Raw genomic sequence first — 11,581 nt, 5'->3', positions numbered from 1 at the left:
AAAAACAAATTATCCGTAAAATTAAGAAATTTATTATTATTATTATTATTATTATTATTAATTTGAATATACAATTGTTGCTTTTAACAAGAAATCAATTTTGTTGCATTTTTTTATGGAGATATAAACTAATATAAACTAGTTACAATCGTATGTTCAATTAACAAATTAAAATGATGCGTCTAAACATATAATAGTGTGGTCTAAGTTTTCAAGATAAAGAGATTAATATGATGCATCTAAATCGGGTAAAACTCGCGATACCCAAACCGGATCAGACCTGATTATTAACAATAGTGTCGGTTTCTGGGTCTTAAAAATACCATTAAACGGATCCGGATCTGGATCGGGTCTCGCGGGTGTTCCTTACATAAACAGGGTGAAACTCACGAGACCCGCCTGATTATTTACAATAGGGTCGGTTTTTGAGTCCAGAGAATACCACTAAATGGGTCCGAGTCAAGTCTCGCGGGCCTGACCCGTTTACTCACCCCTACATATAATATAACTATGTGTTTAAGTTGTCAATGGCATCAAACGTCCTCATACATATACATCAAAGTATACAACTAATTTTTAAACAAATTATTTTTTTTTTCAAATTATTATCCAATTTTTTTAAAAAATATTGTTAATACCAAAATCTTCAGCTTTTTTCTTTGCACTCCAAACGGCGATTAATGAGTCTGCCGGTTGGTCTTTTCAGTGGGTCCCACCATACTTCATAGTATCAAAGCGGCTCCCATATAAATCTTCTTGTTCCATTATCTCAAAAAATGGAGAACACATAAACTAGTAAACAAAGATAGACACTTACATGTGACACTTAAATAACTATATCAGATATTTCCATTACATGAAAACTAATGGCGCAATCGAGTCGAGTCAAGCCCGAATTTGTCCAGGCTTAAGCTCGGCTTGTTTTAGTTTGAAAGGGCTCGATCTCGAGCTCCACTCATAAGCAATCTTTTTGTATTTAGTTATGTTATTTATATATTTTATAATTATTTATGCATCTCTCTATAATTAATTTTTTTTATATATTATAGAATGAGAATATTGCTTAATTAATTTTATCTTATTTTTATGCATAATAATAATAGTTATATAAATACATTAAACAAATATTATATAACAAAAAGCTTGTTTGCTCGTTTAGGCTCATGAGTCAGCTTGAGCTTGATATGTGAAGCTGACTCGAGCTCGTTTAAACTCAACCTTTTTAGAGTTGTGTTTTTATAGCTCAAGCTTGGCTCGTGAATAAACAGAATAGTTTGTCAGGCTATGGCTCGGCTCGTTTATTATTTATTTATTTTATTTATATATTTTATAACTATCTATTCATATATTTATTTATTATAATTTCTGTATGTACAATAAAACAAATATTTCTTTTTAAATATTTTTGTCATATATTTACACATAATATTTATTATTATTATTATCTCATCCTTGAAAAAACATGAACACTAATATAAAAGGCTTCCAGCTTTCATCAAAACATAAGTGAAAGAAGGAAGCTTTCTTTAATGGCTTCCACTTGTTGTACTCTGTTTCTGTTAGTCTGCTTTGTATGGTTGTACATTTTGGCATTTGCAGAAGCTGGTAACAGTGTGACTTATGATAGCAGGTCACTTATCATCAATGGTGAAAGAAGGCTTATTATTTCAGCTTCTATACACTACCCTCGTAGTGTTCCTGCTGTAAGATTATCTTTTTTTTTTTTTGAGAAGGGGGGGAGGGGGGGTTAATGTTATATTCTTGAGTTTATTGACTATCTTGGTTTTTTTATTTTTTATTTTTTTTTGGTTTAAGGTTATTATCTTTAAGCTGTTATATTGTTGAGTTTATTGATTATCTTGGTTTTTTTTTTTTCTAAATAAACTAACAGTTTAAAACTGATAACAATATTATAATGTTAGCAACATAATGGGAAGAGATGGAGATGATAAGATATATTAAATTTAGGCAAGTTTTCATACTAGAATGTCCTACTTATAGAGTTAATAGATTATAAGTTTCAAGATTCTTGTGATTAGTTATTATTGGTGACATTTGTGTAATCATATGGTGTGTGTTATAACATCTTTATGGTTTCTTCAGGTTGATCTGGCTTCTTGAATCAGATTTTTCAAAAAGATTTGTCTTTTTTTTTTTAATAGTTTCTTCATTTTCATATGCTTACTTGAATCAGATTTTTTTCTTTTTAAAAATGGTCTTATATATATATATATATAGAGAGAGAGAGAGAGAGGATGGGTATCATTATAGAACTTTTAAATTATTTAAGAAATTTAAAGAACTAACGTTTTCTTTTTAAAACTAGCAATTTCCCCAGATTCTGCATTTTCATTAATCACATATTTCAAAAGACTGCCTTTTTTTTTAATAATTTCTTCATTTTAATTTGTTTTGTTGAATCTTTTTCTAATAATTTCTTCATTTTCATCTGTTTTCATGAATCAGATTTTTCAAAAAGATTTGTTCTTTTTTATGATTTATTCATTTTCATCTGTTGTCTTGAATCAGATATCTTAAAAAGATTAAGCCTTTCCAGGAAAATGAGAAACTTTACATAATTACATGTAATGTGAATGCAATTTAAGTACAAATTTCATAATCATACATCAACCTTTTGTTCTGATAGATGTGGCCCGGATTAGTAAAAACTGCAAAAGAAGGCGGTGTAGATGCGATAGAAACATACGTATTTTGGAACGGACACGAACCGTCACCAGGCAATGTGAGTGACATTTTTTTTAAATTTCCCACATCAAAGTTGACCTGACTTTGACTTTCCAAGAAGTCAAAATCACTAAATGATCATTTTTTGCATTTTCTTGGTGTGGTGTTATTAGTACTACTTTGGTGGAAGGTATGATTTACCCAAATTTGTTAAGATAGTTCAAGATGCTGGTTTGCTTTTAATTCTCCGGATCGGGCCATTCGTTGCTGCAGAATGGAACTTTGGGCAAGTCTATTATTATTATTATTATTATTAATTGAATTTAAAGAGTGCATTTTTATGCTTAAAGATCTTGTTTCTTTTGAATTGCTGTAAATTATTCAGTGGTATACCTGTTTGGTTGCATTATGTGCCTGGGACCGTCTTTAGAACCGACAATGAACCTTTCAAGGTTTGAAATTGGTTAATGTTTCCTTCTAAAATTTTACAGAAAACTGATTCTTGAGTGTAATTGTAACACCCTAGGCAAATCCCACATCAGCCGTGGACAAGTGAGATCCTTGGTTCATAAGTAAATGTCATGCCTTTTAAATCACCAACGCGTTTTGGGCTTAATGGTAGTGGACGAGAGGAGAGCTCCACGGTTAAGCGTGCTCAGGTGGGAGTAGTAGCAGGATGGGTGACCTCCTGGGAAGTCTCCACCTGGGCAACCAAAAACAAATCCGTGAGCTCTTCGTGGGCAAAGCGGAGAATATTGGTGCTGCAAGGGGCCGGATGTTACAAGTGGTACCAGAGCCACTCGTGTGCCGTTCGGGATGGTGGGGCAAACCTCATCAGAGACGGTGAGTCCCCGGGGGTGTTGCGAGGTACACCTTAGGCAAATCCCACATCCTGGGTTGGATGGTGGGGCAAACCTTATCGAGAACGATGAGTCCAAAAAGGGGGGTGTTTGTAACACCCTAGGCAAATCCCACATCAACTGTGGACGAGAGGAGAGCTCCACAGTTAAGCGTGCTCAGGTGGGAGTAGTAGCAGGCTGGGTGACCTCCTGGGAAGTCTCCACCTGGCAACCAAAAACAAATCCGTGAGCTCTTCGTGGGCAAAGCGGACAATATTGGTGGTGCGAGGGGCCGGATGTTACAGTAATATTATTTTCTTTTGCAAATATTAATTTGTTTTGTTGGTGGAAAATGCAGCATTATATGCAGAACTTCACAAGTGTTATTGTGAATATGATGAAAAAAGATAATTTTTTTGCATCACAAGGTGGTCCCATCATTTTAGCTCAGGCAAGTAACAATCAAACTAGTTTTTATAAAAAATTTAAGTTGTGTATTTTTTAACACGTATTCACATGTATAAAGGAGTTCATCACTCGGATGCAAACGAGCCGAGCCACTCGCGAGCTACTTGAGATCGGCTAGTGAAAAAGCTCGATCGAGCCGAGCTTAAACGAGCCTGAGATCGAGCCTAAAAGTAAGCTCGTTTAATAAACAAGCCCAAGCCCGAGCTTCGCTTATCGAGCTCGAGCCGGCTCGCGAGCCTAAACGAGCATGTCATTTATATAGTTTTTATATTATATATATAAATATACATTTAATAATTATTAATTTATATATATAATGTTATGAAAAAATAACTAACTAATATATATATATTGTGCTATATATAAAATTAATGCCCTGCTTGCGGTGCGCACATATAATGTATATATGTGTGAACCCTTGGGTGGGCAAAAGTAAAATTGCACTAATTTTGACGTTATTTTACTAATCACGTGAAAATAACGTTAAAAGTGGCGGAAGGTTAATCAGACATCATGTGGTGGCGTTGATAGCCGAAAGACAAGGGCACATGCACCAATCAGCCGGTGTCCCGATGATTGAGTGTTATGTGTCTTATGTCCAAGGCTTGATTCAAAACTACTATCGAGCCGGGGGTCTCACCGGAAGCAGCCTCTCTATCCCTATGGGATAGAGGTAAGGCTGTCTACATCTTACCCTCCTCAGACCCTACCATAGCATTGCTATTGGTAGGATATACTGAGTACGATGATGATGATGATGATGATGATTATATATAAAATTATAATTGAAAACCAATATATAAAAAAATAATTATAAATATATTAAAATTAGTTAAAAAAAATAGTAAGTGAGTCGAGCCCGAGCTTGAAAAAACTACTCACGAGCCCTATAAAGCATGTTTGCTCCTCACTTTTCTAAAATTACATATATGCCCCCCCCCCCTCCACCCATGGTTTCTCAATTAAGTGTGTGTAAAAGGACTAAAATGCCCTTACTATTGTAGGTGGAAAACGAGTATGGATCCTATGAACTTTCGTATGGTGAAGGTGGCAAATCATACACCCAATGGGCAGCTAAAATGGCTCTTTCTCAAAACACTGGTGTACCATGGATAATGTGTCAGCAATGGGATGCTCCCGATCCAGTGGTACGGGTCCCATGTGCCGTATACTTATAAGTAAGTCGATAATAATCATGACCCGACTTCTAAAAAAGCTCATTTTATAACCTTTACAGATCAACACTTGTAACTCATTTTACTGTGATGAGTTCAAACCAAGCTATCCAACTATGCCCAAAATATGGACCGAGAATTGGCCAGGATGGTATGTGAATGATACTTTAATATTTATATTTTTTGCTCTTCAAATTAAATTTTATTTTTGCCATGTTGGCATAGGTTCAAGACATTTGGTGGCCGAAATCCGCATCGTCCGCCTGAAGATGTTGCTTATTCGGTTGCTCGGTTTTTCCAAAAAGGAGGAAGTGTGCACAATTATTATATGGTATTGTTTTGATGAGTTTTTACTTCATAAATGCATAACTTCTCCATCATTTGACTTTTACTTTGTTTTTTCGTGTTGAGTTTAGTATCATGGTGGGTCGAACTTCGGGCGTACGTCTGGCGGCCCGTTCATCACCACAAGTTATGATTATGATGCACCAATTGACGAATACGGTAACAAGAACTCTATTTGTTAGTGTTCATCGTCATACTTTGACTTTGACTATGAATGTCAAACTTGTATTTCTAAAAACTTATAAATAGCATACATATTTCTTACATTTTTAGCACAGCTCGATATCTTACGTATATAAGCTATTCTCCTTCATGTAGTTAATAGATATATCTTTAAACAGTTAAGTACATGCATATTAATTATGAAACCAAAAGTATCTCATTTGACTTTCTGAATTAAAATTTTTCTTGGATTGCAGGATTACCAAGATTTCCGAAATGGAGCCACCTAAAGGAGCTTCATCTAGCTATTAAGTTGTGCGAACACGCATTATTGAACAACAAACCGACTTTGGTTCAACTTGGTTCTAAACAAGAGGTTCGTACTTCGTTTATTTTCAAAGATTCCACGTATTTTGAAACTTTAGATTGTTAAATGACTTATTTAAACATGTGACTAACAGTTAAAAGCTTTTTTTTTTCCATTATTTAGGCTGATGTTTATGAAGATCAGTCGGGAACATGTGCTGCATTTATCGCTAACTTAGACGATGTAAACGAAAAAACCGTTATTTTTCGGAATGCTTCATATACGTTGCCAGCATGGTCGGTTAGCATTCTTCCTGACTGCAAAAATGTCGACTTCAACACCGCCAAGGTAACTTCTTTTCATTGTTGACTTTTGGGAGTCAAAGCTGCTATTTAAAAAGAAAGCTTAGACACCTCATTTTTATGTAAAAAAACTATAAGATTTAGATTTAATGATTTCATCTATGACCATATATAATATAAAAAATACTTGGAAAAGAAATTTTGTAGTGCTCGGATTTTGGGATTTGAAAGTAGGTTGTTTGACTTTAAAAGTCAACTAACTAAAATTGTACTTGTTCTTTTTATAGGTCGGTTCTCAAACGTCTACCGTTACAATGGTGCCAGAGCAACTAAAAGCTAACTGGGAAATATTTATTGAGAAAGCCGGGATTTGGGGAAAAGCGGATTTTACATGTAACGGTTTTGTGGATCATATTAACACAACAAAAGATACTACTGATTACCTTTGGCATGCAACTAGGTTTGTGTCTATATAAAGATACTTACTTTAACTATCAGTCAACTGTCTAAAAGAGCTTTGAGTCATAAAAGTCAACATTGAGGGATGTTACATTTTTCTTGTAGATTATACGTTGATCGAAATGAAGAATTTATAACGAAAGGAATCAAACCGACGCTCGTTATCGAGTCAAAGGGGCATGCTCTTCATGCCTTTGTGAATGGCATACTTCAAGGTTTGACTTTTTGTTATTCAAGGAGCTAGTTTGACTTCTTGTTTTCGGCTTATTATGTCGTTAGTTTGATTTAAAAGTCAATTAACGTTGTACATATGTTTAAACAGCTAGTGCATCTGGAAACGGTACCGTTTCACCCTTCACGTTTAAAAGCCCGGTCTCTTTGAAGGCGGGGAAATAACGAAATTGCCATTTTGAGCATGACTATGGGCCTCCAAGTAAGTTACTCGTTTAATTTATTTAACCTTTTCGTTTTATCGGATATATGTTTGTAAATATGGGTCCCATTTTTATAGAATGCGGGTTCATTTTACGAATGGGTTGGAGCTGGTTTAACGAGTGTGAAACTCGAAGGTATAAAGAATGGAACCGTGGACTTATCTAACGCTGCATGGACCTACAAGGTATACTTACTGTATACTAACATTTGACTTTTGAGAGTCAAGTTGTTTGACTTTGGACTTCAAATTCTAGAAGGACTAGTTACATGTATACTAATATATAATTATTAACATTTGACTTTTGAGAGTCAAATTGGTGTTTTTCAACTTCAAATTCGAGGACTATATTACATATATTTAATCGATAATATCCTTTAACATCAAGCGGAAGTCAATTATAATAAGAGCTTTTTAAAGATTAGAGAACTCAAAAAACCATCTAAATTTTGAATGTTGTATCAGGTTTGACTTTCTTATTTCTGACTCTTTGCAGATCGGTTTAGAAGGCGAGTATCTAAGAATATACAATGCAGACGGTGCCAAAAATGTGAAGTGGACAAAGGTTTCCGAGCCACCTAAAAGTCAACCATTAACATGGTATAAGGTATGCACATTAGGTTCCATTTGTTTTAGCCATTTTGATCATTTTGACCGTTTTCTTGGTTCCGTTTTATTAATTATTAAACCTTGTAGGCTATCATGGATGCACCACCTGGTGATGAACCCGTTGGACTTGACATGGTTCACATGGGAAAGGGGTTGGCGTGGTTGAACGGGGAGCAGATTGGAAGATATTGGCCCCGAAAAGCTCCATTTGATAAGTGTGTTAAAACATGTGATTATAGAGGCAAATTTAACCCGGATAAATGCAATAGAGGGTGTGGTGAACCGACACAAAGATGGTAAAATGTCTTCCTTATGTTCAATAGTTTCATCAAAAACACTAGTAATCATATGCAATTATAGACAAAAAAAAAAAAAAAAAAAATTCTTTAGTCACATAAAACATTTTACAAGAATTTTTAATTTTTGCAAACGGGTCGGTCAAAATTCAGAAAAATGAGCTTTCCATATAGCAGGTCAAATTGATAAATATGATCATTAGCTAACGGGTCAAATTCAGAAAAATGAGCATTTCAGTAACGGTCAAAATGGGCTCATGTAAAAACATGTGCCTTTTTTGTCCACCTTTTTAAAAACAAAATTTGAATCTTTTGTTTATTTTTACAACGGGTCGAATTCAGAAAAAAAGAGCATTTCAGGTAACGGGTCACACAGGTCAAAATGATCATATTAGCTAACGGGTCACATGGGTCAAAAATGATCATCAGCTAACGGGCCAAAATTCAGAAAAATGAGCGTTTCAGGTGACTGTATAGATTTAACAGGTCAACGTTTTATGTTTGTGATTCTAATTACATTTTCATTCTAGGTACCATGTTCCCAAGATCATTGTTCAAGCCATCAGGCAACGTGCTGGTGATATTTGAAGAGAAAGGTGGCGTCCCGACTCAAATTAGTTTTTCAAGACGAAAAGTATCCGCTCTTTGTGCTCATGTGGCTGAAGATCACCCATCATTTGCCACCAACATTATGCAAAACATTAAACCAAGATTGGAGTTAAAATGCCCAATTAACACACACATTTCCGGTATTAAATTTGCTAGTTATGGAACTCCTTCGGGGTACTTGCCAATCGTATGCGGTTGGAGAATGTCATGATCCTGATTCCATCTCCATTCTTGAAAAGGTAATAACTTTCTCAATCTTTGATAAATAACAATTATCGGTCAGCTTGCATGCATATTCATGATATGGATGTAAAATATGTGGTTTAAGTTTTTCTTTTTTTTTTTTGTTCTTTAGATATATAGCAAATTTCACTTTTCATCTTAAAGTATATGAAATAACATAAATCATCCTTCCATGTTCGTATGTGTTTACGTCCTTCCCAGTAATGGCCGTTAGTTTTTTTGTTAAGTCTAGGCATGTGCCTTGCACATGAGGGTATTTTTGTCATTTCCATGTGTAAGGCAAATGACTGACTTAACAGAAAAAAATTATCACGTGTTAGCGGAATGGACGTAAACTGTTACAACATATGAAAATAAAAGTGAATTTCTTTCTTTTTTTTTTTTTGGGCTGGGGGGGGGGGGGGGGGGGGTTTAAAATGTGGTTTCATTCCTATCATTGTTTTTGCAGCTATGCTTGAATAAGAACGAGTGCGTAGTGGAATTGAGCGAAGAACATTTCAAGACAGAAGTTTGCCCCGACAAGACAAAGAAACTTGTCGTGCAAGCAACGTGTAGCTAAATCTTGCCATTTTGATATTAATTCAACGTATACGGTATGTTTTATGTATCATCAGTCTTTTTTACATACATTTTGCTATTTAATAACATATTCTGTGGGTCTCGAATGGTATGCTAAAGAGGGTTGCTGAACTTGAAACTAGTGTTTTAACACTAGGATTATAAATTTATGCAACGTTTATATGGTGGTAACTTTTCGGTTTTAAATTTGAAAAATAGAGTAAGTTATAGCTTTCGACTTTTATGTTTATACCAACTCGCAGGTTCCGTCATTTATTACTAAGTTTGAAAGTTTAAGTTAAATACAGATACGATTTTCAAATCATTGCCTTTTTTAACAGCATTATAGATTCTGGAAAAATCAAAAGGTGAAATTATGAAAATGCACTTCAAAATTGAAGCGGGTCCCACCTTGTACGTTTTTCGTTTCGGAAAACTGGCACGGGACAGCTTTGGAGAATAGCAAACTATGGTGACTGATACCAACTATACCAAGAGATTCCAAAAACTTGGTGTGGTGTTCTACAGATGAATCCCTATAATAAATAATATCATTAACTTCATTATCCAATAAAGAAGTGATTTTAAGTAAGAAAATAATGATAAAAAGGAACCACTTATGTCATTTTAAATACACTAGAAAACATATCTCGGAGAAATTATTTAATAAGTTTGTTGAGAACTATGAGAATTACATAAGCATGCGTACATATCTTACGTGCTTTTTTTTATTTGATCTCCAATTTTCCTGGATTTTTTAAGTATAAAAATATGCACATACGTACATGTAAGCATAGTGTATATGCATACATGCATTTAAACAAAAGACTATGAATACCATATTTTTTTAAAAAAAATAACTCTTAAAACACACACACACATGGTTGAAGGAATAACTAACATTTTGTGTTCACAATCATGCTCTTTAAGCAGCTGTCGGCGAGTCAAAGAAACATTAAAATCCTGCTATGGGAGACTGAAAAGGTCCCCTAGATCTTGAGATAACAAGCAAAAGTAAGTTTAAGCGGGTCAATGCTGCGACTCAACCCAACATTTTTCAACCTCTTGATAAATGACAATAATATCCAACTTTTCACTAGTCTCACCTTCTGACTGAAATAACGAGGTTGGTCTTTGCGTTCAACACTTTGATTATCAGTACTGCAAAATAATTGTAAGATAAAATGGTCACTTCATTTAATAAGTGAGACGACGACGACGAAAAAAAAATTAAAAAAAAAAAAAACTGGGATTCCTAGCAGGATCGATCACAATAACGCGATTCGCCTTTGTAAGTGTAAGTCCCAGACCAACTTTAGAAGTCAAAGAAATATTGGAGCTTTACCACCCTCTTGAAAATCCTGTTATATTTATATGAACTTTTAATATTAACTAAATCATTTTCTTGCTAAAAGAAAATACTGGCATTGACGATCTTTAATCTGTCACTTGGTTTGGTAGTACCATCCATCCGCAAAAACTTGTAGCCTTGGGCATTAAGACCATTCCCATCGGTGAACATGCGAATGAGAAGCCATTGTTTAAAGAAAAAAGAAAAAAAGCATCAAATATAGGCGAACAACTCGGCGAATGCAAACCGGTTTGCCCACCACTTTTCAACACAATCATTGCCACATGTCACTAAATGAATGGCTCACATTTTAATTTATTTTTCTTTTTTTATACTAATTAATTTTAACACTAAAAATGTTTTTCTCTAATAACTTTTAATAATAAGTTTTTAAAAAAAATATAAAAACACAGTCTATTTAGTTTTTTTAACATTCCGGTATAAAATTTATTAAAAAACATAAGATTGCAAAAAAATATATATTTTATAATAAAATAAATATTAATCATTACTGATTTACATTATCCGACACCTGTCAACTCCATATTGGTTCATAAGATTTTTCGAATTAAACTTATTATCTAAATAATCTAACGTTATCTGATTATATAATTCATTATCTGACACTTGTCAACTTCGTATTGATTCATAAGATTTTTTGAATAAAGCTTAATATCTAAACAATCTAAAATTATCTGGTTATATAATTCTACTTTTTCCCTATTAAATATGGTATCATA

General features: G+C 34.1%; 1 pseudogene across 1 annotated transcript; it reads left to right on the top strand.

Moving 5' to 3' along the window:
• The first annotated feature begins 1,514 nt into the window (after positions 1-1,514).
• LOC143593982 (beta-galactosidase 10-like) lies at positions 1,515-9,494 on the top strand (annotated as a pseudogene). Its single transcript, XR_013146229.1, has 19 exons — positions 1,515-1,703; positions 2,648-2,743; positions 2,859-2,971; positions 3,071-3,137; positions 3,883-3,975; positions 4,997-5,140; positions 5,230-5,318; positions 5,393-5,498; positions 5,584-5,671; positions 5,932-6,050; positions 6,165-6,329; positions 6,571-6,743; positions 6,848-6,957; positions 7,065-7,175; positions 7,254-7,361; positions 7,672-7,782; positions 7,872-8,080; positions 8,611-8,928; positions 9,381-9,494. The product of XR_013146229.1 is annotated as a beta-galactosidase 10-like (transcript).
• The last annotated feature ends 2,087 nt before the right edge of the window (positions 9,495-11,581 follow it).

The sequence above is a fragment of the Bidens hawaiensis genome, unplaced genomic scaffold (genome assembly GCF_021521415.1).
Source record: "Bidens hawaiensis isolate Kalapana, Puna unplaced genomic scaffold, B.hawaiensis_p1.1 tig00042963_1, whole genome shotgun sequence".
Lineage (NCBI taxonomy): Eukaryota > Viridiplantae > Streptophyta > Magnoliopsida > Asterales > Asteraceae > Bidens > Bidens hawaiensis.
Note: the sequence above shows the minus strand (reverse complement) of the source record. Positions and strands in the feature narration are given on the sequence as shown.